The following is a 19,092-nucleotide window of genomic DNA, read 5'->3' on the forward strand; positions in this document are numbered from 1 at the left end:
AGACAGGAGCCACAGCAGACCTGGACTCTCCTGAGCCCAGGGCGGTCAAGGACTCGGGGCACTCAGAAGACCCAGGACCCTCGGGCGGCTCGGACTGAGCAGAGAACCCCAACGGCTCGGACTGAGCAGGACTCCCTGGCTGCATTGCAGGGCGCGCAGCCATCTCCTCCGACGACTGGGGCTGCTTAGCAGACGGATCGGGTGAGTCTGAAGATGGAAGTGAAGGAAGATTTAGTGCAGGTGCAGGCTGAGGCGGAGCAGAGGCCCGAGGTGCAGGCTGAGGCGGAGCAGAGGCCCGAGGTGCAGGCTGAGGTGGAGCAGAGGCCCGAGGTGCAGGCTGAGGCGGAGCAGAGACTGAGGGAACCGAGGGGAGCGAAGCCAAAGGCACCAAGGGAGCAGAGACTGAGGGGAGCGAAGCTGAGGGAGCAGAGACTGAGGGGAGCGAAGCTGAGGGAACCAAAGGGACTAAACGGAGTGAGGGAGCTAGGAGAACTGAAGCTGGGGAAGGTGAAGGTACAGAAGGAGCAGGGACTGAAGGAGCTGAGGGTGTAAAGGGCTTAGAAGCACCAACTGAAGGCGAGGGACCAGGAGAGGGAGCAACTAAAAGGACCGAAGGGAAAGGAGCAGAGGGGACCGAAGCTGGAACTGAGGACCGTGAGGTACCTGGCAGTGCTGACTGCGTGGAGGCTGGAGCTTCAGCTGACAGGGACAGAGCTGGGTCAGAAGGAGCTGAGTCAGAAAGAGCTAAGGGAGCTAGGGGTGCTCGAGCTAAGGGCTCTGACGGCGAGGCTGGGGTCTGTGAAGCGCTGACTGAAGCGCGAGGGGGAGCTACGGGGACCGAAGCTGACTGAGCGCGAGGGGGAGCTACGGGGACTGAAGCTGACTGAGCGCGAGGGGGAGCTACGGGGACCGAAGCTGACTGAGCCGAGGGAGCTAAAGCTAAAGGCGAGAGAGCAGAAGAGGGAGCTGAGAGACCAGAAGCTGAGGCTGTGGGGACCAAAGGAGCTGAGGGACCTGAAGGTACCGGAGCTGCAGAGGGAACCAAGGGAGATGAAACTAAAGGGACTCGAGCTGAGGGGACCAAAGTTGAGGGGACCAAAGGAGCTAAGGGAACTGGAGCTGAAGGCGCTAAAGGAACCGAAGGGGATGAAGAGGATGAGGGCACTGAACCAGAGGAGGGAGTTAAAGGGACTTGAGAGGTTGAGGGGACCGGAGAAACTGAAGCTAAGGCAGGGAGAGCCACAGGGGCTGACTGAGTGCGAGGGAGAGCCACAGGGGCTGACTGAGTGCGAGGGAGAGCCACAGGGGCTGACTGAGTGCGAGGGAGAGCTGGAGGTACAGCTGGAGCAGGGCGAGCAGAGGGAGCCGGAGCTAAGGGAGCAGGGTGAGCAGAGAGAGCTGTAAAGCCAGGGAGAATCACTTCTATAACGAAAAGCCTAATTACCTCAGGTAAGTCATCTAAAAGTCCCAAATGATGATTAATGGTGTCCTGACAGGCCTCATCGGGCAGCTCAATCCATTGCTCACAGAGCAAAACGACAGTGTCAATATCCTGTTTGCGTTTTTCTGGTGCGTACAATTCCAGATGAGGTGTTATTATCAGTAAGATTGGTATGTGTAGCACTCACAAATTGTCCGGAGGATTCACACACAGGGGCGGTAGATGATGGTTGTTTTTGCTGCGGAGAGCCACGCTTCCTCCTGCCTGTATGAACAGGAAGCGCAGCGGCGGCAGGCTCTTCCTCCCACTGACGTGCCAGGAACGCAGCGGGTGAAGAGCAGGCTGGTGCCGATGACGAAAGTGGCGTATTCCACTGAGGTGGGGAGGAGAAATACCCGCCTACGTTAATCTCCGTCATGGCGGGCAGCGTATAGGCAGGCTGTTTGGTTTCACCAATGTAGAGGTCCGAGCACTCTTCACTGCACTGAACAGCATACACTACATCGCTGATCTTGTGTTTGGCGGGTTTGTCCTTGGGATGAACCAGTTTTTGTCTTAGGGTGTGACTTGGTTTGAAGTATACTGAGATGTCATGCTTGGAGAAAATTCTTCTGAGTTTCTCTGACAAGCCTGACACATATGGGATGACAATGTTGTTCCTCTTGTCCTTCCCATTCTCTGTAGTTTGTGTTTGGCCTTCATTCCTGTGCATCTTAGCTGATTTGATGAAGGCCCAGTTGGGGTAACCGCATGTTTTGAGGGCTTTCTTAATGTGTGTGTGTTCCTTATGCTTCCCTTCTGCCTTAGAGGGAACACTTTCCGCACGGTGTTGTAGGGTCCTGATCACCCCAAGTTTGTGTTCCAGAGGGTGGTGGGAGTCAAAGAGGAGATACTGGTCTGTGTGTGTGGGCTTCCGGTAAACTTCAATGTTGAGGCTTCCATCTTCCTCGATAAGCACCGCACAGTCCAGGAATGGTAACTTGTTATCTCTGGTGTCCTCCCTGGTAAAACGTATGTATTTATCCACTGAGTTAATGTGACGAGTGAAGGCTTCTACTTCTTGGGTTTTGATTTTGACCCAGGTGTCATCTACATATCTGTACCAGTGGCTAGGTGCCATCCCTTTGAAAGAACCAAGAGCTTTACTTTCCACTTCCTCCATGTAAAGGTTGGCTACAATGGGAGACACTGGGGAGCCCATGGCACATCCATGCTTCTGTCTGTAGAATCCATCATTGTATTTAAAATATGTTGTGGTAAGGCAGAGATCTAAAAGTGCACAAATCTGATCTGGGGTGAAGCTGGTTCTGTTCAGTAAGGAATCGTCTTCCTGTAGTCGTCTTCTGACGGTCTCCACTGCCTCAGTTGTAGGTATGCAAGTGAAAAGTGAAACCACATCAAAGGACACCATGGTTTCATCTGGATCCAGTACAAGATTCTGGACCTTGTTAGTAAAATCTGTAGAGTTTTCAATGTGGTGGGGTGTGATGCCAACAAGCGGTGATAAGATGGTGGCGAGGTGTTTGGAAATGTTGTAGGTGACCGAGTTTATACTGCTGATAATGGGTCGAAGTGGGACTCCTTCTTTGTGGATCTTTGGGAGTCCATAAATGCATGGAGTGGCTTCTCCAGGGTACAGGCGGTAGTAAGTGGGGCGGTCAATGGCTTTTTCCTTTTCAAGTTGTTGCAGGCAGCAAACAACTTTTTTCTTGTAGTTGCTTGTGTAGTTGCTAACCTAAACACAGAAACTTAACAAGGCAACCTCACAAAACGAAACAAAGGAAACCAACCCGCACACTCAAACAACAAACAGAAAAACTAAAAGAAACACTAAGAAAACAACCAGAAAAAGAACAACAAAAGAAAGCTACACAAAAGAAACTCAAAACGCTGGGCCACCGGCCCAGGACCATGACAAGTAAGAAAAATTCATCACCTTACTTATTTTGCTTACATTTACAGTACTTGTTTTTAAAGTATCAAGGGCTCAGGGCTCCCTGATGGATTTCCAGACAAAGATAGAGCACCTACCAAACAGGTACTTTTGCAGTATGTAAAAGTACCTGTTTGGTTGGTGCAAAACAAAACAGAACAAAAGAAACCCTGCTTATATCTTATCTTACTCTATACTGAAAGTAAAAAACAATAATATGAAAGTGAAAGCAACATTGCAGTCACTGCATCCAGAGTCATATAGTGAGGGTAAGAGCTGTTCTTTCTAATACTATTAAAACCTCGATTATGAGTTTAATTTAATGTAGGCAGGTTACCATGTCAATGTCAATTTTATTTCTATAGCACATTTAAAAACAAAGTAGACAAACGTGTTGTTTGTCCTGCTCTCAAAGATGTAAATATCCTGTAGTATTAGTGCTAGAATCTATAACTATATCTAGAAATTGTTCAGTCTATAACTGGAAGTAACTACTGTGTACAGTTAGTTATTTATTGTACATTATGTACTACATTATACAACATTTTCTGTGCACTCCAGTACCTTAATTGTTTTTTCTTCCACTATCATGCATGTGCAATATCTAATTGCAAAAAAACTTTGCCTGAGTTCATTTGAAATGCTTTCACAAAAGTGTGATATAAATTAAATCATTAGGCATTTTTATTGTTTTGATTTAGTTGCATTTGTTGGTTCTGCACCGATGGTTTTATGTGTCTGTGACCTAACCGCATGTTTTCTTTATGTCTTTAATGATTAAACAAAAGAAACAATTCTTGTCGAATTAAATCCACTTTAAATGTTTAGAGTCATTGGAATTTCCTGCTTCTTCGCCTGGGGCGCATCTACTTTCTACGCACATCCCTCTCATTCAATTGCATAGTGTCACCAAGAGGGGTCTTTTTTTTTTTTTCACAAAAGCACTGACAGAGCACTGACCATTTCTGTTTACTCCCTGGGTCCTTCGAGTCCTGGGTCTTTGTTGTCATATTTTTTTGTTTTCCAAAAAGAATTTCAAATTTGGATTTGTCTGACCACAGAACAGTTTTCGCTTTGCCTCAGTCCGATTAAATGAACTTTGGCCTGGAGAAGATAACATTATTTCTAAATAATGTTCACATACGGCTTCGTATTTGCATGATAGAGCTTTTTGCATTTGTGGATGGCATGGAGAAGTGTGCTAACAGTGAGTGGTTTTTGGAAGTGTTCCTGAGCCCATGCAGAGATTTACATGGCAAAATCATACCTGTTTTTAATGCAGTGCCATGGGACAATCACAGACAACCAGTATCATTTGTAACCTTGTCCTTTGCACAGATATTTCTTCAGATTCTCCAGATTCTTAGTCTTTTGATAATATTATGTACAGCAGATGATGAGACATTCAAAGCATTCTAAATTTTATGCTGAGGAACATTATTCTGAAGTTGTGTGGTCTTTGTGTTTGTTTGGGTTTTGCAGATTGGTGAACCTTTACCCATCTTTACTTCTGAGAAACCAATCATGTTTCTGACCTACTAGATTTTACTATTTTTTCATGAATTTTTTTTTTTATTTCTATGTGGGTGGCACGGTGGTTAGCACTGCTACCTCACAGCAAGATGATCCTAGGTTCGATTCCACCTTGGCCTGGGTCTTTTTGTGCAGAGTTTGCATGTTCTCCCCGTGAACAGGATAAGTGGAAGAGAATAGATACTGGATGAATTTCTATGTGTTATTGTTAGACAAATATGGATTCATGAGGTTAGGAAATTATATAATTGTGCTTTTATTTACATTTCACACAGCCTTTTGGACCTGAGATTGGGGTAATGATTTTGATCGTCAGAAATTATGATTTCTCTTTCTCCTATTATTATTATTATTATTATTTCAGTTTACTGACCTTTACATCTAACTGACTTGTTTTACAGATATGGGCGGTGGTAAGTCCTGACCTGTTACATGTTACTCTAGTGTCATAGCAAAATGTGGATTGGTCCAAAGTGGAAAATTAGTATCTTTTTAAATAAGTACTGAAAACTGTAAGATGCTCACATATGAAACATTTTAAAAGTGCTATTTTTCCTCAATAAAACCAAGTGATTTTGTTGAATTTCAGCAAAACAGAGACAAGAAACTAAAGCATAAAAATAATGACAAAAATGATGGTGTCAGACAGAACACAAACCCAGTCTACTCTGTGAAAGCTTTGTATTCTCATGCCAGCAGAAACTACAGTTTTTACAACACAACAGTCACATAACTTGATGCAGAAAAGCACAGTTTAAAAAATTTTTGTCGCATTTATTGTGAAACTAAACTGTTTTGTGAGTGGACTGTACACTTAAAACTTCTTATCAGAAGATTTAACTATTGCAACTCGGGTTTTATTCCCGCTATAAAATATTAATTGTAAGAGCTGGCTAATTTTCAAATTTTGCATTGTTGCACTATTTGTTAATATTTTAAATTTACTATTATATTAACGTGTCATTTTCCCCCTTTAGCAACTTTTAGTCAGCCATGGAGGCCTGTACCAGAGTGAGTATGATAAACATAAAGTGCTGTGATGTTTTTCTTTCAGTGTGGTTCTGCCCCTCAACCCATAATTCAGATTTTTTTGTTGCGTTAGCTGACTGCCGTGTGTGACAGCAGAGCATCACTCACAATGTTGTAAAACAATTAATTTTACACATTACACATTATTGGTAAATAGTCATGGGACCCCTACGTGCCTGTTTGCATGAGAGGGATTATTTTTCTTGCTATTTTCATGCCTCCAAAGTCACTCACATACTATTTGATGTTGTTTATCCACCTCATGATATCTCAGTTTTTCGTGGTAAAAGGTACAACCAACTTAACTGTAAAATTGAAGTATTGTTCATTTGTTTGATAACAGGAAAAACCAGGACACCCTGAATTTCTTGAAATCTTACGAGCCTCAAAATAAAGATGCCAGCCATCTCAGAATTCTGCTTATTGGACCAGATGGTGCAGGAAAATCCGCCTTCATCAACTCTGTTGACAGCGTTTTACAAGAAAGAGTTTCTGGTCGAGTTTTGACAGATGCAATCACTAGCACCAGTTTCACCAAGAAGGTATCTATCTATCTATCTATCTATCTATTAAATAATGATTGTAGTTGCTTTAAATGATGATCAATTAACTCCACCTTCTCCTTTCAGTACAAAACTTATAAATTCTCCAAAGGAAATCAAGATCACTACTCATTTGTTTTCAATGACATCATGGGCATTGAGAACATGACCGGTGATGTTCATCTGGAAGACATCAAACTTGCCCTAAAGGGACACGTGAAGGACAAATACAAGGTAGAATCTTTTAACTTTGGCTTTGTATTATATATCTGGTTGGTTGGTTTGAGATTTGCAAATTATTGGATTCTGTTTCTATTTACATTTTAGTGTTTAAATGTTTTCATGAAAAATGTTTGTTATTGGGGAATAAGTAAAAATCATTTCATAAAATAAAATGAAGATTTTGTCTAAATTTGATAAGTAGGATCTGCATTCTTACATTTGCTGCTTTATTCATCAGTTTCTTCTTCCCATGCATTGAAACTCTTTCTATCCTTCAACTCATTGCTATTCTGTCATTCTGCCTTTTAGACATCTTTTGTGTAACTGTTTTTATGACGTGCTCTGTTTATGATGTGCTACTTTTCTTTTCGGTCATCTCCCATTTCACCATTAATATTCTCAATGCCAGTATGAATCTGCTTTCCTTGTTCTTTCAGCCATCGCTCTCTCACCATCCTCGATGGTCCTTAAATCTTTATCACAGGTTGACGTTTCTGGACATGAACAGCTTTCAAGCCCTTATTGTAGAGTTATTTCTCTCTTTTCTGCCTTTGATGGCCCTTGATTCTGCCTGGTACCTTCTTTTATTCTACCTTATCTTCTCCAGGGTCAAACTTTCCTGCCTTCATAAGATTGCTTTTACTCAGGGGTCGTCAACCTTTAATACAGGAAGAGCCATTTGAACCTGGTTTCCATGGAAAACAAAACACTGAGAGCCGCAAATACAAGCGGAAGCCGGTTTAAATAATGTTCTCAACTTTCTCAACTTGTATTACATTGTTTTCTAGTTTAATCATAAAAATCAACTGACAAAGGATGATCAGTACTACAACTTTTCTCCTGATCTGAATGACAAAGTTCATGTTCTGGTCACGGTTGTTTCTGCCAACTTAGTGTCTTTACTAAGTAAAGACACGCTGGACAAACTCAGAGATGTCAGAATGGCAGCCGCTGACTTAGGTAAGGCAACAGTTACAAAAGTCACATTGTGTGGACTGATTATGGCACATGCAGCTGTATAAATAATAATAAAAACTTAAAAGACAAAAACAAATATTTCCAAACTGATTATGTTTTTGCATTAACAGGCATTCCCCAGATGGCTGTCCTCACTAAAGTTGATGAAGCCTGTCCTGAGGCAAAAAAGAATCCAAACAACATCTACAAGAGCAAGTACCTGAAGCAGCAGGTACATTTTCAGGATAATTCTGAATAAAACATTTTTCAATTTGAAACCATAAAATATCCTTTCAGTTACATTTTCTAATTTCAGCATTGAAATTATTTTACAGCTTCTGATTAATTGAAATGTTTTTATTTAATACTCAGGTCGACCAATTGAACCTGTTGCTGGGCCTTCCTCTGAACTGTATCTTTCTTGTGAAGAATTACAATTCAGAAATCGACACAAATGCTGTCACTGATGCTCACATCCTGTGTGCACTGAAACAGATGATTGTCTTTGGAGAAGACTTCCTCAGTCACCTGAATGACTGAGACATGAGAAAATTATTATCTGACCATAAGACTGAATGTTCTGTTCATTATACATGAGAATGTGGGGCTTCATTATATCCCAGCTGAACCTGACATTTAGTTAAATTTACTTCTGTTATTTTACTCTGCGTTAAAAACTGAAGCTTTCTTTCTATCTAAATATGCACATGCTAAACAGTTTGTTATGGTCTGAGGGATTTATTGTATTCTTTAAACATGTTTGAAATAAAGCCTTAAAGCCAGAGTTTAGAATTTTTTTATTGCTGGGTTTTGATTTTCCTTTATTTCTTAATATTTTCAGTTCTAGTTTGTATTAATGATATTTGATGAGTCCCTTCAGTGATTTCGTTTGTATTATCACCTTTGTTAAGCTCACTCATATTTTGGTATTTCCTGTGTTCAGTTTTTGTTATTCATTTGCTGTTCTACTTGGCTAAATAGGTATCTCAAAGGCCTGTACTAAAAGCATGATCTTGTCTTGTCCAGTTAACTTCACAGTCAAACTTGGGGTTTCTATACTGAGAAGGTGGTTCACTTCTTCACTTCTAGATTACAGATCAACAAGTATGAAGTCACCAGCTACTGACCAATTAATTTTCTGGAAAATAACATCACCATATATGGAAAATCTCTTGGATCTGTGTGTGGATAGTAGTTTTTCAGTAGTTTCTAGTGTCTTTGTGTGTTTCCCTGATGAGCAGCAGGAAACATTCCTGTTGGCTGCAAATAGTTTTACAATAATTTTATTGTTCTATAAGTATTAATATATGATCCTAATAGAGAGAAACTATTTGTACTTGCTAACTTCACTGCACAAAACCAAACCTACATTTGAATTCTGTTTTTAAATACACCTCAAAACAATTAAAGGAACACATCAGGTCTCAAAGTGGAAAAAAAAATCATGCTGGCTGTCTCCTCCTATGGACTGGGTAATGTTTTAGAAATGAAAGGAAGGAAGGAAATTTATCAATCTACAGAGGGCTGAAATTAAAAAACAAAAATCAAAGTGAAAAAAGTTATGTGGCAGGCTAGTCCATTTTGCCAAAATTTCACAACAGCAACTTAAAATGGTGCTCAGTAGTTTGTATAGCCTACATGTGCTTGTGTGCATGCCTGACAGATTTGGACCAGGCATCATTGAGTACTGAGTCCAGTGCACTGAAACACAATACTCAGAGGTGTTCTGTTGGGTTTAGGTCAGGTGACTGTGGGGGCCAATCAGTAATATAAATTCCTTCATCCTCCAGGAACTGCCTGCTCTCACCACATGAGGCCGGGCATTGTCGTGTACCAGGAAGAACCCAGGACCCACTGCACCAGCTTAGGGTCTCACAATGGGTCCAAGGATTTCATCCCAATACCTGATGGCAGTCAGGGAGCTGTTGCCTAGCCTAGAGCTCTGTGTGTCCCTCTATGGATATGCCTCCCCAGACCATCACTGACCCACCACCAAACCAGTCACACTGAACAATGTTACAGGCAGCATAATGTTTTCCACAGATTCTCCAGATCCCATTCATGTCTGTCATATGTGCTCAGGGTTAACCTGCTCTCATCTGTGAAAAGCACAGGGCACCAGTGGTGGACCTGCCAGTTCTGGTATTCTATGGTAAATGCCAGTCGGGCTCCACGGCACCAGGCAGTGAGCACAGGGCCCACTAGTGGACGTAACGCCATCAGGCCACCCTAATAAAATCTGTATGTGATTGTTTGGTCAGAGATATTCACACCAGTGGCCTGTTGGAGATCATTTTGTAGCTCTAACAGCTCATCCTGTTCCTCCTTGCACAAAGGAGCACATACTGGTCCTGTTGATGGGCTAAGGACCTTCAATGGCCCTGTCCAGCTCTCCCAGAGTAACTGCTGTCTCCTGGAATCTCCTCCATGCTCTTGAGACTGTTCTGGGAGACACTGTAAAACTTCTGGCAATGGCACGCATCGATGTTCCATCCTGGAGGAGTTAGACTATCTGTGCAACCGCTACAGGGTCAAGGTGTCGCCTCAAGCTACCAGTAGTGACACTGACCCAAATGCAAAACTAGTGGGAAAAATGTCAGTGTCCTCCACCTGTAAAACCATTTCTGTTTTCGGGGTTGTTTCATTGTTGCCCCTCTAATGCACCTGTTGTTAATTTCATTAACATCAAAGCAACTGAAACTTATTAACAACCCCCTCTGCTACTAAACTGACTAGATCAATATACCAGACGTTTAAACCTCTGGTATATTGATCTGATTAAAAACTGTTCCTTTCATGTGATTAAGCAGTATATTTAATGTTTATTCTCAGACCGTTAATCATATTCTTCTGTGTCTCAATGACAGAGTTGTGATATTCATAAGTCTCATAACATTTGACACTTATCTTTCCTGGTATCAGATAGTCTAATCTTTATTGTATAGCAGCTCTTTTCCAGTCTTGCTTACTAAACTGCTTAAAACACACACTTTTAATACCATATTACTCTAAAGTGATATTCCTCACACACACACACACACACACGCACACACACACACACACACACACACACACACACACACACACACACACACCACTGCTTTTTCTGCAGCAATTGTGCTGCTTTCAGTCTGTTTTGTGTGTTTAAACTCTTTGTGTTTTTTCCATTGTATATTTTAATTTTCCTTTGAAAAATCAGCCACTCTCTTACCAGTAACAGTAACTGTGATTGGTCAGATGCTGCCATCACCACCCCTTTCATATAAACGTGCTCGTACCTAGTTCAGGAAACTGTGGTTAACAAGGTTATCAACTTGATAACCAGCTTTTTTTGACTGGTTATCCTGATTGCCAGTGTTAGGATAAGAGAATCTAGATAATGGAAAGATATCCTAGGTAGGCCAAACTTGATTTATAATACAGGGCTCTGCTGTCTTGTGTTTTGTTTTACTTCCCCCATCAATCATCTATATTGGTTTCACCTGGGTCTATTTTGTCCTTCCTGTTTCCAGTTCCATCTTTACCCCTCTGAGTATTTATAGCCCTGTGTTAGGATGGCCCATAGTGGCTCAATTGAAATAGGAGGCTTGAGGTGAAGTTGAGGTGCCAACCCAACAGGTCTTTATTCTCCAACTAGTGATGCAACACTGAAGCTTTGATATGTGCTTCAAACCCTGAACTTACTATTCCCTAGATCCACTGCCTCAAAGCTTGCTTTGGGGCCAAAAAACATCACGTGGCAAATGACATCCAAAACAACAACTGCTTCATTCCCCTAATGAATCACCTGACTGATTCTGCTCCAATCAGGTGATTCACTGACACCACCTTATCTTCAGTCGGGCAAGGTGACGTGACTAAACCACAATTGGAAGGAACAGAAGACTTTTACTGGCTGAACTATCAAAATGTGTACCCTCATCTGTTTAAATTAGCACAACAATTGTTGTAAGTGCTAGCATCCTCTGTTCCTTGTGAGCGAGTGTTTTCAAAATGCAGAGCAGCTGTGAGCAAAACAAGAAACTTTCACAATCCAAAAACACACACACAAAAAGAATGTGTATTGTGTTACTGAGGAGAAAGTTCATTTTTATTTGTAAATAGAAATTTATATCATGACTTTCTGTCATAATGTGTGGCCTCAAACAATGCAAAGATGCTTCAGAACAAAAAGTCTTTTCTAAAAAAGTAAAGCAGCTCATTGTAGTGTGTGTGTGTGTGTGAGAGAGAGCGAGTGTAATTAAAAGCCTAAAAAGGGCGCTAAAACTGAAGGCTTCTAGTAATAATCTAATGTTAACTAGCAGTTGGTTGCCAGTTTCTAATGTTAACTGATAATAGCTACTCAGTCCCCTCTTCCATTACTTAGTGCCACCTGGAGCCTTTAAAAGGCTCTCTGCAAACAGTACAATGAACTCAGAAATCTACAGAAACATTTTTTCTGTCAATTTAAAGAAAGATGCAATCAAACTGATTGGGAGATCCTTCATCATGCAGCAAGATAATGACCCAAAACACTGCGAAAACTAGAAAGGAGTTCATCAGGGGAAGAAAGTGGAAGGTTTTCGACCGGCCTAGTCAATCTCCGGGCTTAAACACTATAGAGCATTTTACCTGTCAAAGAGGAAACTGAAGAGACTATCCCCCCAAAACAGACAACCGAATGAGGCTGCAGTGAAAACCTGGAAAAGCATAAAAGAAGAATGCACAAGTTTAATGATGTCAGTGGGTCACAGGCTTGATGCAGTTATTGCAAGCAAAGGATTTGCAATTAAATATTAAGTATTATTCACTCTAATCAATTTTAAGTTTATCTGTTCCAATAATTGTGGTATACAATTGTGAAGTGGAAAGAAAATTATACATGATTCAAAACATTTTTTACAAATAAAAAACTGAAAAGTGTGGTGTGCAAAAGTATTCAGCCCCCTGAGTCAATACTTTGTGGAACCACCTTTTGCTGCAATTACAGCTGCAAGTCTTTTAGGGTATGTCTCCACCAGCTTTGCACATCTAGTGACTGAAATTTTTGCCCATTCTTCTTTGCAAAACAGCTCAAGCTCAGTCAGATTAGATGGAGAGCGTTTGTAAACAGCAGCTTTCAGATCTTGCCACAAATTCTCGATTGGGTTTAGGTCTGGACTTTGACTGGGCCATTCTAACACATGAATATGTTTGGTTTTAAACCATTCCATTGTAGCCCTGGCTTTATGTTTAGGGTCGTTGTCCTGCTGGAAGGTGAAACTCCGCCCCAGTCTCAAGTCTTTTGCAGACTCCAACAGGTTTTCTTCCAAGATTGCCCTGTATTTGGCTCCATCCACCTTCCCATCAACTCTGACCAACTTCCCTGTCCCTGCTGAAGAGAAGCAGCCCCAGAGCATGATGCTGCCACCACTGTAATTGACAGTGGGGATGGTGTGTTCAGAGTGATGTGCAGTGTTAATTCTCTGCCACACATAGCGTTTTGCATTTTGGTCAAAAAGTTCAATTTTGGTCTCATCTGACCAAAGCACCTTGTTCCACATGTTTGCTGTGTCCCCAACATGGCTTCTGGCAAACTGCAAACGGGACTTTTTATGGTTTTCTTTTAACAATGGCTTTCTTCTTGCCACTCTTCCATAAAGACCACATTTGTGCAGTGCACGACTAATAGTTGTCCTGTGGACAGATTCCCCCACCTGAGCTGTGGATCACTGCATTTCGTCCAGAGTCACCATGGGCCTCTTGGCTGCATCTCTGATCAGTGCTCTCCTTGTTCAGCCTGTAAGTTTAGGTGGACGGCCTTGTCTTGGTAGGTTTACAATTGTGCCATACTCTTTCCATTTCCGGATAATGGATTGAACAGTGCTCCGTGAGATGTTCAAAGCTTGGGAAATCTTTTTATAGCCTAAGCCTGCTTTAAACTTCTCCACAACCTTATTCCTGACCTGTCTGGTGTGTTCTTTGGACTTCATGATGCCGTTTACTCCCCAATATTCTCTTAACCAACCTCTGAGGCCGTCACAGAGCAGCTGTATTTGTACTGAGATTAGATTACACACAGGTGGACTCTTTTTAGTCATTAGCAGTCATCAGGCAACTTCTGAATGCAACTGGTTGCACTCAGAGAAAAGGGGGCTGAATACTTCTGCACACCTCACTTTTCAGTTTTTTATTTGTAAAAAATGTTTTGAATCATGTATAATTTTTGTTCCACTTCACAATTGTATAACACTTTGTTGTTCTTTCACACAAAATCAGCACTGGAAGACTCCTCTCTCTGCATTATAAAACAGAGAAATACAGAAAATAATTCATACCCACAGCCTTCAGGCTTTTCAGTTCTCATACAAATAGCAGATGCACTATGTCAGACATATGAATTTCCCTCTGGGATCAATAAACAACTTCTTCTTGAAGACCTTGTTGGATGTAAGACATATTTTAATGGATTGTTAACATGACCCCACCCTAAACCCCTACAAAGTTTTATCAGAATTCAAAACTTCTGGAGCTTTTGCGTTTACACAAGAGTATCAAAAATAAAGCCTCCTTGGCAGAGGTAAAAAAAACAAACAAAAAAAAAAAACAAAACTCTGCTTCTCTGACATCATGATTTACTCTATACTGAAAGGAAAAGACAAGAATATGAAAGTGAACGCAACATTGCAGTCACTGCAACCAGAGCCACATACAGAAGGTTAAGAGCTGTTAAAATATGCTGCTGTAAATGTGGTGTTCTTTTCATTTCAGATCTAATAATAAGTAAGATAATTCTCTTTATACTATCAAAACTTTGACTATGAGTTCAATTTAATGTAGGCAGGTTACCATGTCAATGTCAGTGTCAATGTCAATTTTATTTCTATAGCACATTTAAAAACAAAGTTGACCAAAGTGTTGTTTATCCTGCTCTCAAAGATGTAAATATCCTGTAGTATTAGTGCTAGAATCTATAACAATATCTATAAATTGTTCAGTCTATAACTGGTAGTAACTACTGTGTTTTTGCCTTCATGTCCTGTGTGTTATATATTGTACATTATACTATACTACAGACGTTTTCTGTGCACTCTAATTGTTTTTTCACCCACTATCATGCATGTGCAATATCTAATTGCAAAAACATTTGAAACTTTGCCTGAGTTCATTTGAAATGCTTTCACAAAAGTGTTATAAGATATAAATTCAATCATTAGGCATTTTTATTGTTTTTATTTAGTTGCATTTGTTGGTTCTGCACCGATGGTTTTATGTGTCTGTGACCTATGTTTTCTTTATGTCTTTAATGTCCATCCAGTAATTGGTTTTTATGTGTTATGTGACTTCAAACGGCATATAATTGGAAGTTACCTTAAGTTACCTGTAACTTAAATTATCTTAAGGGTAATCAATTATTTTGGAGTGGATAATGGTCATATTAACTCATACTATCAAGTTGAACCAATAAATTATCATCAACTGGGCAACTTTCACAACTTACCTTTATAAGTTGAAAAAAGCTTCTTGTTAGGTTGAGTTCACTTGTGTTTTTAAGGCAGCAATTGATCTGAAGTTTTTAAGTTAAACCACCCTAATAATTTTTACAGTGCATAAGCATCACAGGCTGTTAGATATAAATTGCTAATACTACCAAGTCATGTGTAAAGTGCTAATGCCAATATGTGACCCACTTGCCACCTCGACACAAATTTCAATCCAAGAGCAGTAAATTATTTCAGAATAATGAGTAATATCACAAACTAACCACCTCCTTTTACCAGTTTTAATTCACTTTTTATATAAATCAATTTTTATATAAATATGTAACTATGCATACCTGTGAGTAATTTCAAACTGAATTTCTGTTATTACTGTGGTCCCCCTGCAGTACCTTCCACACTTTGGAAACCTCTGTACTAAATACAAAATACAGGCTTGTCATTTGTCAATACGAACCGCTACCTGAGATGTGCAACTCACCCCCTCCATCTCTTCCACAGAGTGTAGGTGCAGAGCAGTGTCAATCAAGTGAAAGAGGGAAGCGGCAGGCAAGGGCAGCAGGGCGATTGCAGAGTTGGTGGTGGGGTTGTTTTTTTTTTTTTTTTCCTGTATTTTTTCATTATTGATTTTCAAGACAGAGCACACAAACAGGCACCATGCAGGGTTACAAATAATACTAGTGTTTTTATTTATTTATTTATTTTTTCTGAAGCAGTGGTACCCCCTCGGGCAGATGGTACCCCCTCGGGCAGATGGCACCCTAAGCGATCGCCGACATTACCTATGCCTGGAGCTGGCCCGGCTTACATTTCAATATAATTGTCATTGTTCCTTGTACTCCTGTGTGGTTCTCCATGTTTTCTCTTGTTCTCTCTCTGTCTTTCCTGTCGATGTGAATGTGTTTGTGTGATTGAGTTACCTAACCTTATGTTTCTGGGGCTGGGCTGTCAGTGAAGTTGTTCTTTAGTGTTTTGCTTTGGACACTGCTTACCTTGCAATCTCTACTGCGCAGGAAAACCTGGGAGATGGACTTTAGTTTGGAGAGAGGAGCTTTCAGGAGAGAATGAACTTTGGATGCTGTTTGCCAGCTCTTTTAATTGAACTTACCGTTGGAACTATAGCTTTTTGAACTGTGCTTAATGTATTGCCTCTGTAAATAAACCTTGTTTGAACTTTTACTTGGAGTCCAGCATTTGAGTCCATCCACCTGTGTGACCTTGACAATAATATTACAACATTAATATTTTGCATTGCATTTTGGGGCTTTTAATTTAACATAATCAATTAGCTTTTTGTTAATATACTCAGCAGATGTTTACTTTATCCCAATTGCAAGTAATATAAACAACACGAGTTAAATTTGTGGTGTTTACCTTTGTTTATTTATGAATAGAAATGCCACTTGTTTTGGTTAATTTTTTTAATGACAGTTTAGCCCCACTGAACACATTAGCCCCATTGAATGTGGCCATTTTCATACCATACCACTATACCACACATGAAGGGCAGAGTTTCCCTGTGTGTGTGTGTTGAATATTTACTTCACACTTCTTTTTGTTGCTGCTGGCCACAATCTAGAATAATAATAATTTAAAAAGATGAGGATCTTTACTAACACCCCTCTTTCTCAGAAACATGAATTATTATATGGCAGCAGCTTCAAACACTTACCTCGGCAGATGGTGGTTCTGTAATTTGGGAAGATGTGGCACCATCATCTTCCTCCCGAATCCTCCTCACAATGGCTGCAGAGACTGGGGTTCTTGGAAGATACTCTCTTCTTTTGATTTGAGGTCTCACCAACGTTTTTCCCAGTTCCTCAAGAAAGAGACGCCTCTTCTCCAGCTTTCCCCTATTCTACTCTGGGCTCAGTGACATCCAAATGACAAAGGTGTTGTACGCAGAGATATCTAGCATATCAAAAAATATCACCAGAGGCCATCATAGGGTCTTCCTTTTGCAGCTGTAAGTACCCACCAGCTTATCAAGGTTGTCCACCCCTCCTTTTGTGGCATTATAGTCCATGATCATTTCAGGCTTTTGATGCTCCTGGCCACAGAGTCTCCTTTCCCTGTGCAGCGTACTCATTAGCAACACATTTTTTCCTTTCTTTGGTATATACAATACCAGGGTCGTGTCAGCCGTGTACACAAACTTTGATGACTGGACAGGCCTGTCCTCTGTTTTCAGGAGCTGGGGAGGGAGCTCAGACCTGCTGTTGCGTACTCTTCCCACCATAGTCAGCTTCCACTTTAACAGCTCTTGTCCTAGCTGGTGTGATGTGAAAAAACTGTCACATGTGGTGTTGTGTCCAGAAAGTCCCTGAGCCATATCGAGGACCACTCTCATTCCTTGATTTTTCTCAGGGGCTCCTCCATTGCATTTGCCTGTGTAGACCTGTACTGTAAGTTCCACGTGAAGCAGCAGCACAGGCAGCCCAAATCTTTATACCATACTTATACCATATACTGCCGGAAAGGGCAGCAACCCTGAAATGGCATCAGCTGCTCATCAACTGTGACATTGGGCCCAGGGTTGTAAAACGGGGAGAGACGGGCCACCCACTTGTCCCACACTTTCCTGATGGCAGCTAGTTTGTCTCTCTGCCGTTGAGCCTGTCTATCATCACGGTCATCAAAACAGATGGTCCTGGAAATTATTTTGTAAGTTTTCAGAGACATCGTTGCCCGGAAATGTTCTCTGCCAGTTTCTTCATGCCACAGGGATTCTGTGGCCTCCCCTTTGGACCTGAAAACACCAGCAAGGACAAGAACCCCAAAGTAAGCATCCAAATCGGTTTTATCCACAAACTTCCACTTATCTCCAAAGACCCTGCTTCCTTTTAAATTTGTACAATCCAGGATGATTTTCTTGATGGAGTATGGCATGAAAAGGTCAAAAGAAGACTTGATGTCTTGTGCATGAGTGACTGCCAAACGTGTAGGTCCTGGTATCATCCGAACCACGTTGGGAGCCATGCAGGGAGGTTCATTTCTTGGGCAGGAAGACCACTCAATTTTGCTATTTTTTGACATCCATATGTCATTTGCAAGCTGCTGACTGTCTGGTTCTATGGCTGGCTGCTATGGGGCTAGCTGCTGGCGGGCTGGTCCTGAGGTTTGCTTGCATTTTGGAGCTGGTTGACAGGCTGGTCCTATGGCTGGCTGCTCACATAGTCCTGTGTCCTAAGTCCTAAGTCTGAAGATGTTGTCATGTCCTGGGCCGTTGGCCCAGCGTTTTGTGTTAATTTATTTCCTGAGTTTGTCCTCCCTGTATGTTTGTCATGTTCCCAGTGTTGTGACTTGTCTGCGTGTTCCTTGGTTTATCACTTCCTGTTTTATTTTGCCAATGTGATTTCCTTGTGCTTTGTGTTTAGCTTTGCTTCCCCTGTGTAATTAGTTTCATTTGCCTCACCTGTTGTTCCCTGCTGTTTCCTCTTGCCCTGATTACCCATTGTGTATTTAAGCCCTCAGTTTTCATTTGTTCTCTGTCGCGTCGTTGATGTTGTGTGCCCGTGTGTTCCCTGTGTTTGCCCGTCGTCTCCCTTCCAAGATTTTTGTATTTGTTTTTCCCCTGCTTAAATAAATCCCTTTTAAGTTACGCTGACTTCTGGAGTCCTTCGTGTCAGCCATTCCTCGCCTGTTTCCTCCCCGGCCTTGACAGAACGACGCGACCATACTATGGACCCCACGGATACCAGGAGCCCCTCCGAGCAAGAGGAAGTGATTTTGGAGCTCATAGATCTCTCCAGGAACATCATTCATGCCACTGATGCACCCCGTCAGATTATTCAGGCAATTTTCTGCTGCAGACTTTTTTCTTCCTCCACTTGGCTCCTCACCCATCCTGACACTGCCTCCCTTGCCCATTCCATAATCATGCTCCGGAAAAACTTACAAGCTAAACTGTATAATATTGGTCGCCCTGTCCAGGGCAAGGACACAACCTTTTTCCTCCAAGCCATCACTAATTCACCT

At 41.5% G+C, this 19,092-nt stretch overlaps 2 pseudogenes; one reads left to right on the top strand and one right to left on the bottom strand.

Annotated features, from left to right (window-relative positions):
- The first annotated feature begins 213 nt into the window (after positions 1 to 213).
- LOC115784427 (interferon-induced protein 44-like) lies at positions 214 to 8,254 on the top strand (annotated as a pseudogene).
- Positions 8,255 to 16,774: 8,520 nt separating this feature from the next.
- LOC115784428 (uncharacterized) lies at positions 16,775 to 18,093 on the bottom strand (annotated as a pseudogene).
- Positions 18,094 to 19,092: the final 999 nt, after the last annotated feature.

Source organism: Archocentrus centrarchus, chromosome 8 (genome assembly GCF_007364275.1).
Source record: "Archocentrus centrarchus isolate MPI-CPG fArcCen1 chromosome 8, fArcCen1, whole genome shotgun sequence".
In the NCBI taxonomy this organism is placed as follows: Eukaryota; Metazoa; Chordata; class Actinopteri; order Cichliformes; family Cichlidae; genus Archocentrus; species Archocentrus centrarchus.